This window comes from Ranitomeya variabilis, chromosome 8 (genome assembly GCF_051348905.1).
Source record: "Ranitomeya variabilis isolate aRanVar5 chromosome 8, aRanVar5.hap1, whole genome shotgun sequence".
NCBI lineage: Eukaryota > Metazoa > Chordata > Amphibia > Anura > Dendrobatidae > Ranitomeya > Ranitomeya variabilis.
In genome coordinates this window covers 2,600,582-2,613,441 of record NC_135239.1, presented here as the reverse complement: position 1 = coordinate 2,613,441, position 12,860 = coordinate 2,600,582, and the positions used below count along the sequence as shown (strand labels likewise).

Below are 12,860 nucleotides of genomic sequence, written 5' to 3'. Positions count from 1 at the left end.
CATCGTTGGTGGAGCAGTCCTTTTCCAGAAGGATGCTCAAGGTCGGAAGCATCCTTGGTCCTTCACACCGGCAGAGAGGATTTATTCCATCGGGGATAGGGAGTTGGTAGCCATGGCATTGGCCTTTTTGGAGGGGAGACACCTCCTGGAGGGGGCTTGTTTTCCCTTCCAAGTTTTCACTGACCACAAAAATTTGGTGTATTTGCAAACCTCCCAGCGGCTAAACTCTCGCCAGGCCAGATGGTCCCTGTTCTTCTCCCGGTTCCACTTTACCCTCCATTTTTTCTCCGGGGAGTAGAACACTCATGCCGACGCTCTCTCCTGCTCCTTAGTGTCATCAGAGGAGGAGGCGGAGGAACCTCGGCTTATTGTCCCTTCAGAGAGCCTGAGAACTGTGGCTCTGGTTTCGCTAGAGTCTGTGCCCCCAGACAAGACTTTCATTCCATCTAATTTGTGACTAGAGGTTCTCTCTTGGGCTCACACGTCCAGGGTGGGTGGACATTTTGGGACCAAGAGGACATCTGAGTTTTTGGCGAGGACGTACTGGTGGCCACATATGGCCCGTGACGTCGGGGACTATATTCGGGCATGTGTCTCCTGCGAAATGAATCGGTCTCCTCGGCAATGGCCTGCTGGGCTACTTTACCCCTTGCCGGTGGCAGACAGGCCCTGGGAGATGGTCGAGATGGACTTCGTGGTAGGCTTACCCAAGTCTTGTAGCTACACAGTTATCTAGGTAGTCACCAACCATTTTTCTAAAATGGTGCACTTGGTTCCGTTTCCACGGTTACCTTCTGCATGGGCCTTAGCGGCGTTGCTCATTAAACATGTTTTCCATCTACATGTCATGCCTGACAAAATTGTCAGTGACCGGGGTCCTCAGTTTGCATCTCGGTTCTGGAGAGAGCTCTGTCGTTTACTCAGCATTGAGCTGAATCTGTCTTCTGCATATCATCCCAAGACGAATGGGTTGGTAGAGAGGGTCAACCAGACTCTGGTCACATACTTGCAACATTTTGTCTCCACCAGGCAATGGGCATCTTTGTTACCTTGGGCGGAATTTGCTTTGAACAATGCTGTAGCTGACTCTACCTGGCAGACTCCATTTCTCCTTACTTACAGCCAGCATCCGTGTGTCCCTGTGCCCATGCCCGTGTCATCCACCGATTCTAGGTTGGCAGACTGGGCGGTGGAGGCACGTGACATTTGGGACCGCACACAGGATGCCATCCAGGCCTCCAAGGAGAGAATGAGGGTTTCTGCTGATGCACACCGGCGCCCCGCTCTGACCTTTGCTCCTGGCAACTTAGTGTGCCTCTCAGCCCATAAAATCAGGCTGCGAGTTGAGTCCACTAAGATTGCACCTCGCTACATAGGCCCTTTCAAGGTTCTGGAACAGGTCAACCATTTGGCTATTCCTCCGTTCCTAGGTATCACGGACACTTTTCATGTATCCCTCTTAAAGCCCGTCTACATGTCCCAGTTTTCTGAGTCACCTGCCGGGATATCGGGTTCATCCACGGATAAGTACGAGGTGAACTCTATCTTGGGGTGCAAGGTGGTACGTGGCAAAAAATACTATCTGGTGGACTGGAATGGCCATGGCCCAGAGGATAGAACCTGGGAGCCTGTGGAGCCCATTCGGGCTCCGCTGGTCATTGCAGCCTTTGAGCGTAGCGAGGCCCAAGGAGGGGGGGTAATGTTAGGCATCGAGTTCCTGCCGCTGCACAGGGGGAATCTCGAGCCATGTCCACTGCGGTCTCCCATTCTTCTCCAGCCGCAGTGGAGGCTGCTCAGCGGAGGCTGCTCAGCGGAGACGTCGGTCCCAGCACCTGGCCAGGACAGAACCTGCATGTTTGGTTATTGCTGCCCTTCCAGGTTCAGCCATTATAACTAGTGCTGTCGGCGGTGAGCAGGCGCTCCTGGGACTAAGTCCTGCTTTTCCCCTCCTGACCATGGCCAGGGGAAGACCTCTCATTGGAGGATGGGGGTTACACACTCAGGTCCTGGAGCAGCTCCTAATGGTCCACTAGGAAGGTCCTGAACTGCTACAGCTATAAAAGGTTTGCACGGCCGTGCGCTAGTATCATTTGTAGGGTTGAGCGAAACGGATCGGACAAATTCAAAAATCGCCGACTTTCAGAAAAGTCGGGTTTCATGAAACCCGACCAGATCCTAGTGTGGGATCGGCCAGGAGGTCGGTGATCTGCGTGCAAAAGTCACGTTTCGTATGACGCTTTCAGCGCCATTTTTCAGCCAATGAAGGAGGACGCAGAGTGTGAGCAGCGTGATGACATAGGTCTAGGTCCCCACCATCTTAGAGAAGGGCATGACAGTGATTGGCTTGCTTTCTGCGGTGTCACAGGGGCTATAAAGGGGCGTGCACGCCGACCGCCATCTTACTTCTGCCGATCTTAGCATAGGAAGAGGTTGCTGCAGCTTCATCAGAGAAGGGATATAGTTAGGGAGGGAAGATTAACCCCCAAACCGCTTGTGCTGTAGCGATTTTCACTGTCCAACACCACTTTTGTTTTGCAGGGACAGTGGAGGCTAGATTTCTGTGCATCAGCTCTGTAGCTTATTAGGCTGCCTTATAAGGCTCCCTGATAGCTGCATTGCTGTTTGTACGCCGCTGTGCAAACCAACTGCTTTTTTAAAAGCAAAAATCCTGTTGCTCCTTTCTGCACAGTTATCTTGTTTATTTGTCCACACTTTTGTGTGCAGCAGTCCTTTTTATTGCTGCCATACTTGTCCTGAGATCATTGTAGGGAGACTGAAACTGTACTACAGTCCTTGTATTTTTTCATATATCTTCCAGCCACTTTCTTCCACTTACATTGTGTTGTTATATACACTGGGCCTGAGTTTTGGTTCAGTCTCCAAAAAAAAAAGTGAGATTCAAATTCTCCCAAAGTGGATATACTTCAGTCCTGCTAGTTTGTCGTATATCAGCCAGCCACGTTCTGCCACTCACATTGTGTTGTTTTATACACTGGGCCTGAGTTTTGGTTCAGTCTCCCAAAAAAAAGGGAGATTTAAATTCTCAACAAGTTTAGATACACCTTCTACCTTGTTTCACAGTACCATATAACGGTTGTTATTTTGGTTAGATTTTCAAAAAAATGGGGAAGTCTGGTGGAAGATCCCGTGGGCGGTGATTGCCAGCTGGTACTGATGGTGGAGGTGGTGCATCTGGTGGGAGTGGCAAAAGCCAAATAGCACCTAAGGCTGGAGGTGTTGAGCCAGCGTTATCGTCTAGCTACACAAGGCCTCGAAGGCTCCCTTATCTGGGAGTAGCTAAACCTCTTTTAAAGCCGGAGCAGCAGGAAAAAGTTTTGGCTTTCCTTGCTGACTCAGCCTCTAGCTCTTTTGCCTCCTCTTCAGAAAGTTCCAAATATAAAAGCAGCGAGTCGTCAGTGGATGCTCCTGGTCAGGAACAAAACGTTTCCTTGTGTCCTTCACCCAAACCAAAAGTGACAGATGCGTCAGGTGACACTACAGGTTACTCCATGGAGCTCTTTACACATACCGTGCCTGGGTTAGAAAGGGAAATTGTACACTGCCAATTACAAGAAGAATCGGACATGGAGTGCACTGATGCACAGCCACAGCTAGACTATTATGCTGTTCCATTGACTCAGATCACTACATTGCCCTCGCAGTGTAATGAGCCAGAATCTGACCCTGATGAGACTATGGTGCCCCGTCCCAAACACTATAGCACCTTACATGGTGACAGAGAGGACAGTGCACATGACATTGAAGAGGAGGTGATAGATGACCCAGTTGTTGACCCAGATTGGCAGCCATTGGGACTGGCGCTGCCAGTAGCTCAGAAGCGGAGGATGATCCGCAGCAGCCATCTACATCGCAACAGCTGTCATCTGGCAGGCCCGTATCAGGCCAAAAATGTGTGTCAAAAACAAAAACAGTTTTAGGACAGCGTGGCCCTCTGGTGAAAGTAGCACAGCGTGCAATGCCTGAAAAGGTATTCCATAGTAGGAAGAGTGTAGTGTGGCAATTTTTTAACCAAGATCCAAATGATCAGTCAAAAGTTATCTGTAAGAAATGCTCAAAGAGCTTTAGCAGAGGGAAGAATCTTCAAAATTTAAATACAATGTGCATGCTTAGACATTTAACCAGCATGCACTTGCAAGCCTGGACTAACTACCAAACGTAACGTACCGTTGGTGCACCTGCTCAGAATGAAGGTAGTCAGCAATGCTACATTGCTTCCCTCACTGTAAGCCCACCGGTTAGGACACCACCAGCAGCAAATGTGGAGGTATCGTCGCAAGGCCAAAGCAGTCAGGGAATCACAAAGTTATTGGTAGGAAACACTGTATGTAGGCCAACATCAAGAATACCATCAGCAACCCTCTCTCAATCCGCCATGTCCACCACCGACACCGCTAGTTCCACCATATGCAGCTCTCCAGTCCAGCTCACCCTACAAGAGACTCTCGTTTGGAAAAGGAAGTACTCATCCTCTCATCCACGTACACAGGGTTTGAACGCCCACATTGCTATACTAATCTCATTACAGATGATGCCCTACCGGTTGGTTGAAAGCGAAGCTTTCAAAGACCTGATGGCCTACGCAGTACCACGCTATGACCTACCCAGTCGGCACTTCTTTGCAAAAAAAGCCATCCCAGCCCTCCACCAGCATGTCAAAGACCGCATTGTCCATGCCCTGAGGCAATCAGTCAGTGGAAAGGTGCACCTCACAACAGATGCATGGACCAGTAGGCATGGCCAGGGACGTTACGTGTCCATCATGGCACACTGGGTTAATGTGGTGGATGCAGGGTCCACAGGGGACAGCCATAGTGGGACAGTTCTGCCTAGCCCACGGTCTAGGAAACAGTTGGCTGTAGGCGTTCGCCACCCCTCCGCCTCCTCCAGAAGCGAAAGCTTGTCCACAGAGTGCAGTCGCATGACCACTCCATCCGCAGCTACCAGTGTTGCACACGAGGTGTCCAATTATCGAACAGCTAGTGGTAAGCGTCAGCAGGCTGTGTTACAAATGAAGTGTTTGGGCGACAACAGACACACCGCGGAAGTACTGGCCGAGTACTTGCAGCAACAAACTCAGTCATGGCTGGGCAGTGTACATCTTGAGGCAGGCAAGGTAGTCAATGATAACGGAAGGAATTTTATGGCTGCCATAGCCCTTTCAGAACTGAAACACATACCTTGCCTGGCTCACACCTTGAACCTGGTGGTACAGTGCTTCCTCAAAAATTATCCGGAGTTACCAGCCCTGCTCCTGAAGGTGCGAAGACTTTGCTCGCACATCCGCCGGTCACCCGTACACTCCAGCCGTATGCTGAACCATCAGCGATCACTGAATCTTCCCCAGCACCGCCTAATAATCGACGTTGCAACAAGGTGGAACTCCACACTACACATGCTTCAGAGGCTGTGCGAACAGAGGCGTGCTGTAATTTATTTGTGGGAGGATACACATACACGGGCAGGCACTTGGATGGCAGACATGGAGTTGTCTGGTGTAAAGTGGTCGAAGCTACAAGACCTCTGTCAAGTCCTTCAGTGTTTTGAGGAATGCACACGGCTGGTAAGTGCAGACGACGCCATCATAAGCATGAGCATCCCACTAATGCGTCTGCTGATGCAAAGTTTGATGCACATTAAGGAGCAGGCATCTGTAGCCGAGGATGAAGGAAGCCTTGATGACAGTCTGCCATTGTCAGCTCAGGGAACTGTCCAGGACGAGGTGGCGGACGAAGAGGAGGAGGAGGAGGATGATGGGGATGAATACTTATGGGAGGAGGATGCTTCTCAGGGGGGAATAGAAACTGGTGGCGTTGCAAGGTCAGGTACATGGTTTTTGCGGGACACAAGTGATGTTGATTTGCAAGAAAGTGCTCCTCAACCCAGCACAAGCAGTGAATTGACACCTGGAACATTGGCCCACATGGCTGAGTATGCCTTGCATATCCTAAAAAGGGACCCCCGCATTATCAAAATGATGACCGATGACAATTACTGGTTGGCCTGCCTCCTGGATCCACGATATAAAGGAAAATTACAAAATATCATGCCACATGAGAACCTTGAGCAAATATTGGCTACCAAACAAGCAACTCTTGTAGACCGTTTGGTTCAGGCATTCCCAGCACACAGCGACGGTGATGGTTCTCACACGAGCCGTAGGGGGCAACATGGCAGAGGTGTTAGAGGTGCACAAATCAGAAGTGGCGTTGGACAGAGGGGTTTTATGACCAGGTTGTGGAGTGATTTCGCAATGACCGCTGACACGACAGGTACTGCAGCATCAATTCAAAGTGACAGGAGACAACATTTGTCCAGTATGGTTACAAACTACTTTTCCTCCCTTATCGATGTTCTCCCTCACAGGTCATTCCCCTTTGATTACTGGGCATCTAAAATAGACACCTGGCCTTAATTGGCAGAATATGCATTACAGGAGCTCGCTTGCCCAGCAGCTAGTGTGCTATCAGAAAGAGTCTTCAGTGCTGCTGGTTCAATACTGACCGAAAAAAGGACACGTCTGGCTACCAAAAATGTGGATGATCTAACCTTCATTAAAATGAACCAATCATGGATTTCAAATTATTTGGCCCCACCTTCCCCTGCTGACACGTAGCTTGCCTGAAAAATGTCTTGCTTTTGGCCTCCTCTTACTGACTTCTCCAATTCCTCTATGTGCAGCTGCTGAATGTCCACCATAGGCCATTTTTATACCTCCCTAAATGGTCTGACTCCCAGCTCGAACAGTGCTCTACCACTTGCAATACTTATCTCTCCCTGCTCCACCACTGTGTAGTCTGTGCTGTTAAATCCTTCAATGGCACTGCCAGTAAAAATGTGTTGAAATGATAGATGATAGTAAAAATATACAGGGGCCCTGGCCTCCATTTAGACCAGTTAATACTTTGCGCCAACTACCACTGTCTGCTACTCAGCAGAGCCCACCCCTGTACCTAGCTATGCCACCTGTTTATTTATGAGGGCAGACAGTTAGCCCACTTTATTATTTGGGCCTACTAACTGTGTCTGCCACTCATTACAGTTATCCTCCACTGAACAAAGCAATGCCGTCTGTTTAGTCCTGTTACCAATTTTGAACTACATTTAGCCCACTTTATTATTTGGGTCTACTAACTGTGTCTGCCACTCATTACAGTTTTCCTCCACTGAACAAAGCAATGCCGCCTGTTTAGCCCTATTACCAATTTTGAACTGCATTTAGCCCACTTTATTTTTTTGGCCTACTAACTGTGTCTGCCACTCATTACAGTTTTCCTCCACTGAACAAAGCAATGCCACCTGTTTAGTCCAGTCACCAATTTTGAACTGCATTTAGCCCACTTTATTATTTGGGCCTATATCTGTGTTTCCTCCTCATTCTGCCCATTGCCCAGCCACTGCTAGATGAGTCTGCTGGTACATTGACCCAGACCACTACATTCCCCTTTCACTCTACACAGCCAGAATCTGACCCTGCTGAAAGTCAGGTTCCCCTTCCCGCATACTATACCACCTTACACGGGGCCAAACAGGAAGGTGCAGATGAAAGTGCAGGTACCTTCATCAGGTGGGGGGGCATACTCGTTGGCGACGTCACTGACACAGGGCCCCTCATAGTACGCAAAAGTGTCTCTGCCGGTGGGAGGCACCACCAGCCCTCAAACACACCGCCGTACTATGAGGGGCCCTGTGCCAGTGCCAATGCCAACGAGTGGGGCCCCCCTGCTTGCTCAGGATCACAGCACTTGTAAAGTTGAAATACTTACCTCTCCCTGCTCCACCGCCGTGATGTATTCTACGTTTCCTGGGCCCACAAAAATCTTGAGCCAGCCCTACCCCCCTACAACTTTAGCCAAGTGACCCCCAATTTTCAATGCCTAACTATTATTATAAAGTAAATTAAGATTGACAAGCTTCAGTAATAAGAATTGATGTTTTTGGCATTAAAATGGGCACTCTAGGAGTTTTTCTGGCCTCCACTCACTGCCGACTTTGATTCCTAAGTGACTTGCATTGGGTTTCGTGTTTCAGGCGGCCCCCGACTTTTCGCAATAATCGGCCGATTTCACCCGACCCGACTTTTGACAAAGTCGGGTTTCGCAAAACCCGACTCGATCCGAAAAAAGTAAAAGTCGCTCAACTCTAATCATTTGTGTTTGGTGGTTGCCAGTGGATACTCTGCCACACTGTATATAAGTGGTGTGAGTCTGTTTAGCCTTGGGGCTGTACACTCAGGCAGGCAGCTAGCGTCAGTGGGGGCAATTAGCCTTGGCTTAGCATCGGGTTCCTTCATGTGCGTGGTTAGCACCGAAGAGTTCCAGAGCAAGCACAACTTTTAGTTAGGGTTTTAGTCCCTGTGTACAGTGCGACTCTGAGGGAAAAGAGCTCGCTTTCATTTCACACGGTGTGAAGTTTAACCCATGTGTGAGCGCAGTGTCCATCCGCCAGTACTTGCAGCAGGTATCTCTGCACGGTGGACCCCGGGCTGCGAACGCACCTCGTATCTATCACCCTATTACTTGGTGCGTTCCGCTAGCCCTAACAGTTGTGACATGTACTTTGTACTTATATGCTTTATATGAGGTGTTTGTATTAATAAATATTTTCTTACTATATATCTACACATACCTCAGTCTTTATCTATCATTGTCAAGTGTAAGTACTCCTTTGTCTACACACAGGCAAATATGTGGCCTTTTTTCTATTTTTTTATGCTAAATAATGCTGTATATAAATAGAGTAACAGACAGCAAAAAAATAGGTCCACCGGCCTACAATGCCCAAACTTGGAGCACGCAGATATATGAGGGCTGTCACGGAAATACCACACTGGCAAATATTGGCACACCTTCAATTCTCTCCTCCGTCCCCCAGCACCTCCTCCCTTCCCACTCATCTCAGCTGAAGACTTTGCCTCATTTGTCAAGCAGAAGATTGAGAACTTCAGAGACAGTTTTAGTCGACAACCCCCAGAGCCCTTCCTCCCAACTATCCAGCCATCCACCTCCAAAACCAACTTCTCCACCCAGGGCCGTATTTAGAGTTTCTGCTGCCCTAGGCACTTTTAGTGCTGCCTCCCTAATTGGTGAGTATGACACTATCGGCAGTGACTTTGGCAAAAAATCGCTGATGTGAAAGTAGCCTTTTGCAGCAGATCTGTTCACTGCGTTCAGCCTCATTCCTTCCCTATGGGACTTGTGGACATGTGCGGCACTTGCGGTTTTGCAGCGATCCGGTAAATACGGTACTTGCAGCAATAGAAACACTGCTAGCAGTGGTTTTTTGTCTCACCGCAAGTGCTGCACATGTCCGCAAGTAGCCATCACTACCTGTCCCTGCACCTTGCTAGCTCATCCCTAACCATCCCTCTCTGTTTTTCTTCAGCTTTATAGTGTAGTTTTAGGTCAATTTATTAACTGACATATTCCTACAATAACGAGGGCTCCAGGCCACGGCGTAGACTGGGATGGGCAGTCTCTGGGTCTCCGTTCTCTCTCTGTGTACACCCTCAGTCCCTGCCTCACTGCCTGTGCACAGACCTCCCTCCACCGGACCCGGTAATCACTGCTCACAGTAGCATACCGGCAGAGGTGTATCTAGGGTTTCTGGCACCCGGGGAAATAATTCATTTTGGCGCCCCCAGCACACATGCAATTTGCACACAGTCATGTACCCACGAGCTCCTCTCCCTAATGCTCTCAATGATCAGTGAAAAACAGAGAAGCTTGTTGTCACAGGACCACAAGTATGAAAATCGCATGTGAGTGAAGTGTCCATGTGATGACTACTGGAACCTGCAGAGCTGAATCCTGACATCGCAGCTTCTGAATTCTCACAACGAATGTACTGCACACTTTTAGGATTCTCCTTTGCCGGCGGACAGTCTTGTCAGCACAAGCATGCAATTTGTATACTTCTGGCCACATTCCGACTAGACGTGCCCGGCCTCGCTCAGTTCATTTTCATAGAGTGAGGCCACACATGTCTAGTCAGCATGTGACCGCAGGAATGTAAATCACCAGCAAGAGAGAATCCTGACAGCGTGCAGTGCGCACTGTGAGAACTCAGAAGTCTGCAGTCACAAAGAATGACTGCAGACTCAATATAAACCTGGACATCCCCTTTAATGCTCCTAACATAAATAAAAACATGAGAGTTAGTCAGTATCACAAATAACATTTACATCCAGGTACCTTATAGATGACGTCGCCTCTGGAGTCGTTCTCCTTCTTTTCTTCATCTTGTCCAGATCCCATGATGAGTTTTCTCCTCCACAGCCGTCTCTGCAGACCTCCATCTTCTCCGCTCTTTTGCAGAAAATCTCCACATGACGCCCTTAAAGATACAAGTGTCATTATAATGCTCCTGAATGAAAAATTGCCCCTCACTATAGTGTCTGCACAAAATATGACCCCCACACTGTCCCTCTTATGGTACATGCTCTTCACACTGACCTCTCCTTTCCATACCGGCCCCCTCTTCACACTGTCCTCTCACATTGAGTCCCCCCTATAGGGCCTAGTATGTATACTGTACTCTCTCATCACACTCCCCCTCCTTGGTATTCTGTCCGCTCCTGGCTGTGGCCTTAGACTATCCCCCATGCTATGAACTGACTGCTCAGTTTCTATTCTGTGCCCACTCACTTTTCTCCCCCCATACTGTGTCCTCTTACTATTCCCCTCGCTCCTCATACTGTCTCCTCTCACATCCCTCCTGTTCACCATACTGTCTTCTAATATATTTACCCCCTCACTTTCTATACGGCCTGCTCACCTGACTCCCCATACTGTGTCTGCACACATCCCATCACCCTCACTCCCCGTACTCTGTCCACATACATTTTTCACATCACTACTCATACTGTGTCCACATACATTCCCCCATTCGCTCCCCATACTGTCTGCACCCATCCCCCCATACTGTTTCCTCATATATGCCCTCCATTCCCCCATACTGTTTCCTCATATATGCCCCCCATTCCCCTGTACTGCTTCCTCATCTCCCCTTTGCTCTTTATTTTGTGTCCTCAAATCTCTCCCACACATTAAATCCCCCATCCCCACTCCAAATCTCACCCCACACATTAAACACACCCATCCTCATGCCAATTTTCCCCACACATAGTAAAGCCCCCCATCCCCACTCCAATTGTCCCCCCCGTGCACTTAATCTTCGGTGTCTTCTGCTCCACTGGAGCACTTACCACCAGTGTTCACCTCTGCACTGCGAATGAGCGACGTCAGCAGCATGATCACATGATCTGATCACACTGCTCATGTCGCTTTGATCCGGAAGTCAGAGCCTCAGTTGTACTTCCTTCTGTAAGATGCGAGTACAATTGACCCCTGGGCAAAGGTGGATACTGACAGCTTGGGGCCCCTGTGCAAGAAATGTGTCTTGGCCCCCCTCCTTTTATGGTGACCTAGCTATATATATATATATATATATATATATATATTATATGTATATATATATATATATATATATATATATATATACACATATAGCCACACACACATACATGTGTATATATTACATACCGTATATACTAGAATATACACAGGACGCCATCTAGCACCTGCTCACACAGCAAGGCGCAGGAGCGCCGCTGATACCACAGCGTCACCAGGTAATACCCTGACCCACCAATGTATTTGTAGCCCACTGTTCTCTATGACATATGACCCTGGTATTTTCCAGGGTGCCGGCTCACAATATGCATTTTTCTGCAGAGGCCCTTTACCTCCAGCCCCCTTGCTAACTGTGCAATCTTGTCCCTGCTCTCAGGTGGAGTCTCTTACTAGGTACATTACAAGGTAACATTTCATGATGCCTTTCCCTATGCACTACTTATGTATGCCTTGAACCTGATAGCACTCAGACATTTGATTTGCACTATATATCTCTTCACAGAGGTCTTCCACCTGCAGCCTTATTGTAGCTAATGCTACCTATTTACCTGTATTGCCAGAGAAATCTTACAATAGTCCCACATTAACAGCAGCGCAAGGTAATACCCTTTATAACCATTTTCTACTTTCACTCCTGTACTGTACGTACACAGTCTAACTTGGTGCATCTATAACAGAGTGCAGCTGTAATACTCCGGACCCACCAACCAATGAGCATTCCCTACGAGGATAACATTTCTCCTTATCTACTGACGTTACCAGGTAATACCATACAGTACTGCCTTTTACATGTCCATGCTGGCAATCCCCTAATCGGGTGCATCCTCTACAGGTTCCATCCTGCGGCACAATAGGACTATTGCAATTTGTTCTGGGCCACTACTATACCATTTAGTACCCTTACCAGCTTCGACAGGTACAACTTCCGGCACCATTACTGTACATGCCCCTCCATGTGTCTTGCTTTACCATACATTCATTTCCTCCTATATATTCCTGACAGATTATATCTACGGTACCACTAAGCAGGGCTATCAGTCTATTATAAATAAAATATTATGCAAGGTAATTTTCTCAATATTTGGCTTTAGGTTGTCCTACTAACACTATTTATTCTTTATAGATTTTCTATATGCTACAAGGATACTTTTGTGCTACACCACTATTCACCTTGCTAAGGTAAACCTCACCCCGGTATCTTCTCGTGCCTACCGTCCTTTGAACTACTATGAGATCACCTCCAATCACGCGGAACGTTACTCTCACCTACAACAAGGGGGGATTCCTCTCACCCGTGACAGGAGGCAATACCTGTAAAATGCTATGTCTTATATATATGTATATATATTTATATATGTTTATGTTTCTTTCTCCCTCGGGTTTTGTGTGCTACAATTGTGAACAGAATGATCTTTGTATATATACTCG

General features: G+C 48.1%; 1 long non-coding RNA gene across 1 annotated transcript; it reads left to right on the top strand.

Moving 5' to 3' along the window:
• The first annotated feature begins 11,950 nt into the window (after window positions 1–11,950).
• LOC143788486 (uncharacterized) lies at window positions 11,951–12,584 on the top strand. Its single transcript, XR_013218644.1, has 3 exons — window positions 11,951–12,031; window positions 12,110–12,194; window positions 12,556–12,584. It is a non-coding gene; the product is annotated as an uncharacterized LOC143788486 (long non-coding RNA).
• The last annotated feature ends 276 nt before the right edge of the window (window positions 12,585–12,860 follow it).